Here is a 4,903-nt window from a genome sequence, read left to right on the forward strand (position 1 = left end):
TGTAGGTCCACATCAGCTTTTAGCTGCCAATTTTATCGACCTACTTATTAAAGAAAGTATGTATGTCTGTCTGTCTGTCTGTCTGTCTGTCTGTCTGTATGTATGTATGTAACGCAACGCAACGCAATGTCACCGGCCAGTGCTTGAAGCCGGACCACCGATCCTGAGACGGGCGCATTAACCATGAGGCCACCTTGCCACCCATAATAGACAACAATAGACCATTTTACAGTTGTCTGCTCAGTGACGTGGCCTTTGTATGGCAGCGAGGCTAGAGTTGACCTTGTTTTGATGCAGACCTCACTGCTTTTGTTGTGTAAAACAAGTTGTTCTGATGCTAACTAGGTGCATTTACATGACAAAGGCAGTGGGGTCTGTATCAAAACAAGGTCAACTCTAGCCTCGCTGCCATACAAAGGCCAGGTCACTGAGCAGACAACTGTAAAATGGTCTGTTCACATTAGGACTTACTTCAGTCTTTCGCCAGCACAAGTTACAAATCCAGGGTCAGAGCAAGCGATTTTCTAACTTCAGGCCTCAACAATTGCCTCGGCAAAGTAGTACAAATAGCGACAAAACGCTTGAGCGTTCGGTGACCAAAGTCTAAACTAAAACCAACAGACTTTGTTTCTCCCTCCTCGCACAAACTTTTTTTGCGTTGACCGCCAAGGCTTTTTACACAGGCCAAAGTTCCACACTGAGAAACGACGAACAATTTAAAACGCATCAACTTAGATTAATATCGCACCACTTCCCTAAGCCAAGTTTGTTTTTTGCTCATTCAGTAATGACAAGTTTAGCTGTTTGACTTTTCATTGACAATTCCTTTTTATCTATTTTCGCAAAAATTTAATAGGAAATTGTTGTTTGTAAACAACAGGTCTCTCTTCAGTAAGAGGTATACCGGAGGTATCTCGTTGGCATGGCAATGGTAAGCCGCATTTTCTTTTAGTCATGTTTGCACAGGTGTTGTTCTATCACCCTGCATCACAAGTTCATTGTTTATATGAAAAAATAAGCTTTCCAATAAACTTTCTAATGATACATAGTTTGCGATACTTTCCGACCACATCTTGGAAGTTACAGTAACTACGAAAGTCACTTCTTCTTTCAAGACCCCTGCTTCAAATTTGGCTTTGTATAGAAATGGACGACATGATCACAAGGAATAGGAATTTTATTTATCTAATTCAGTGTTGGTTTTCTCCTTAGAAAACTAATATTTTGAGGTGTACCTCATGGTCAATTGTGCATCAGAAAAAAGACTCAAAATATTGACACAGAACTCTTCTAAAATTTGCACATTCCAGGTTAGTACTTAGTCCACATAGACTGCAGAGTGGCTGAAAAGATTGCAAAGTTACCAGGGCACATTTTTGTACAAGTGGTTTGACCGTATTAGCAAAAAGTAATGATGTGTTAAATGCAATTAAAAAAAAAAGAAAAAAAGAACAAATAGTGGAAAACACCACCAAGGTTACAAGGTTGCAAACATTTCATAACTTTAATTCAAAATATAGTGTCATTGTTAACTGCTGTAATGTAAGCTAGCTACAATCCTGTTAAAAGCTTGGTGTATACTCTGATAGGCTAACAAATCATGTTTTACCAGAGTTTAAAACGCAGACAAAATGTGTGGACTGAGAAGACTGATTGCATGCAGCCAAGCCATTGCAGGCAAGTCAGGGTTGATGGCCTATGAGTGACCAGACTCATAAGGATCACATGCACTGTCCCTTCCCAACTCAATTCTCCTGATTCCAAATTTGAGTGTCACAGCATCTTACGGAGTTGCCCCAGAATCACCTAAGTATAATCGAAGACTTGAACAACCATTACTGGCTGTGTAAAAATAATGTAAACCAGCCTTATACTTCTTTTATGATATCATGGAGAGAAGTGTGTTATGAGGTATTAAATTAACAATCGTGTTTGATCTCATGTAAAACATGCAGTCACCCAGTCAGAGCATGAGTATAATAATGTCTTTGCTTGTTTATTCACTTCAGATCACTAAATAAAATTTCACCAATATAATATTTTTACCCTAATCAAGTTACCTGGAATTTTATTTCAGCAAAAGTTGAAAGGTTAGCAAGAAACAATAATATTATTATTAATAGCCCAGTTCTTAATTTGCTGGAGTTTTTTTCCATAACTAATAATTATTAACTCTGCGTGCCATTATTGAGCCAAATACAGAGACTATCAGTAACTCAACCTATTCCTGCCAACTTTGCAGACTCTTTGGTCAGACTGAATCACACAATTAAGTTTATATAATTACTTAATGTATGAATCACGTGCAGGGCTGTCATTAAGTTTCGAGTCACCTGTAGCCTCATTCTCCACACCCATAGCAAACTTGTTACTTTGTGGTTGAATTCTATCAACAACAGGCAATTTCACCTGTAGCATCTAAGTAAAATCAAGCACACTCAGCCGTAACAGGTGTTACGATTTACGGCCCTTATTGATTAAGCCCTGACATAGTAGAATTGTCATATTAATATCAGGGCTGTCAATAAAGGACCACGAGGGTTATAACCTGTAACACCTGTTACACCTGCGTATGCATGATGGCCCCTTGATGCTGTGAGTGAACTTACCTGTTGTTAATTCACCCATAAAGTAACAACTTAGTTTGTTATGGGTTAGACTTGGTACAACTTCACCGCATGAGTTCGGTGTGAATTAAATTTGAGGATCAAGCTAGGATACAGGTGAATTAAAACTTAATGACAACCTTGAATTATGTTTAGCAAAAATTAAGAAGAGAAACCCTGCAAACAACGGCTACACTGTAGTTAATTACCTATTTGTTAATTTATAAAAGGGGCATTTAGACTACTGGTCATTGGCTTCTACTGACCTTGAACTTGGTCATTATTATAGAAGACTTGAGCCCGCAGTATTATATTTTTAGAGTGACCATCTAAGCCAGCATCCATCCCCCATCAATGATGTGTTCGCACCCCGTCATGAAAGGTGCCTCATCTGACGCCAGGAACACGGCCAGCTTGGCGATTTCTTCAGGTGTTCCAAGACGCCCTTGCTTCTGGCGGGCAAGAAATTTCTTCATAGCTTCCTCAGGATCTGGGGCACTGTTAATTCGTTCTCGCAAAGATGGCGTGTCCACCGCGGCTGGGCAAATGACATGGGTCCGAATTCCCTGAGTAACGAAGTCGGACGCGATAGCTTTTGTGAAGCCGATCACCGCACCCTTTGTTGTGCTGTAAACGAAACGGTTGGGTACTCCCATGATGCTTGAAACCACAGACGCCATGTTTATGATGACCCCTCCACCTTGTGCTAACATGATCGGAAGAAATTGCCTTGTTATTCGATACATGCTCTTAATATTGATATCGAACGAGAGGTCCCAATCTTTCTCCTCGCAGTCTAGGATTGTTCCATCATGCACGATGCCTGCACAGTTGAAAAGCACGTCGAGCTTTGAGAATTCTTTGGCGAGGGCTTTTATCGCATCGTAGTCTGTTACATTAAGGATCCTGGTTCGTATTCCTTTGATGGAGTCGAGCTCGGCGAGTTTCTCGCCATTGATGTCGGTGGCTAAAACTTTGGCTCCTTCCTCGGCGAATGCTTCGGCGACAGCACGGCCGATGCCTTGTGCTGCGGCGGTAACTAGGATTTCTTTCCCTTCTAAGCGTCTTCGTGCCATTTTGTGGATCGAATGAGAGCGACAGCCAACAAACAAAGTTTAAAAAGATTGCCTTACTTACTAAACTCGTGACCGTCATGAGAGCTGCTATTTGTCAGCGGATTGCTTTTGGAGGACTTTTGGAGTAATAGTAACTATGTATGCTACCTGGAATGTCTCTTCGTTCGTGTTCCTCCAACTTACTCAATGTTGCACCGACCACACCAGTGTTTTCGTTATGCGAAAACGCATACCTTTTTATGCGTTTTCGCCATTGTCCACACTAAAACGCCCGAAAACGGTGATGGAAACGACAGCGTGTTACGCTTTTTTCGTCACCGTTTTCAGAAGCCTCCGTTTTCACCCACTCCACCCTAGCTAGAAACGGAGCGTTTTCAAAAGGTCCCACTTTTGAAACAGTTTTCGAAAGCTTTCGTCATCATCAGCGTTTTCGGTCGTTTTAGTGTGGACGATAGGCGAAAACGCATCAAAAAGTATGCGTTTTCATACGAAAACGAATATTTGTGTGGTTGGGGCCTTACAGTGCGACTACTCTACCCAAGGCCGCCTGACAAAATTTTCTAGAAATTTAACAAATAAAAATCGTGGAGGTTAACAATGGTTTTCCAACAAATTAAACATGTAATCAAGCTGTACATTACAAAGGCAACAGATTTGTGGTCATTTTGATTAGTAACTATTTTAAAACTTTAAAAATGCGCTTCGCCTAAATATCCGACTAGACTTGGAAATAGCGGAAAAATCAAATTTCTTCAAACTTGTCCAGAATGAAGCCCTACGGGCACTAGCTACAAAAATATTGTTCTAGAGTTCGATAAATCAAAACTTACTTTTTTATGTAATTTTTTTCAGTTTTCGATGCCCCAAATCGGCCAAATTTGACTGAAACGAGCGGCATATTCAGAGGCTCGTAAACTGAAAAGTAAAACTATTTATTACAAACTGATTGCACGTTGTATTTGTACTTTCTTTCTTATATATTTACTAACTTATCTAGGTTTCTGTAGCATGAAGAAACTAGAAGTATTTCTACTCCCCCCTCCCCCCCCCCCCCCAATGATGACATGTTAGTCCATCGCAAGGTTACCCCCCAGCATTAAATTCGCCGGTACCCATTTATACACCTGGGTGGAGAGAGGCACTGTGAGAGTTAAGTGTCTTGCCCAAGAACTAGACTCTACATTTCTCGAGTGTTCCCAAATGTCCGGAGTGTTTCAAGTC

General features: G+C 40.8%; 1 pseudogene; it reads right to left on the reverse strand.

Annotated features, from left to right (window-relative positions):
• Positions 1-1,205: 1,205 nt before the first annotated feature.
• On the reverse strand, positions 1,206-3,745 carry LOC145503164 (dehydrogenase/reductase SDR family member 6 pseudogene; annotated as a pseudogene).
• Between the last annotated feature and the right edge of the window lie 1,158 nt (positions 3,746-4,903).

Source organism: Orbicella franksi, chromosome 11 (assembly GCF_964199315.1).
Source record: "Orbicella franksi chromosome 11, jaOrbFran1.1, whole genome shotgun sequence".
Classification (NCBI taxonomy): Eukaryota; Metazoa; Cnidaria; class Anthozoa; order Scleractinia; family Merulinidae; genus Orbicella; species Orbicella franksi.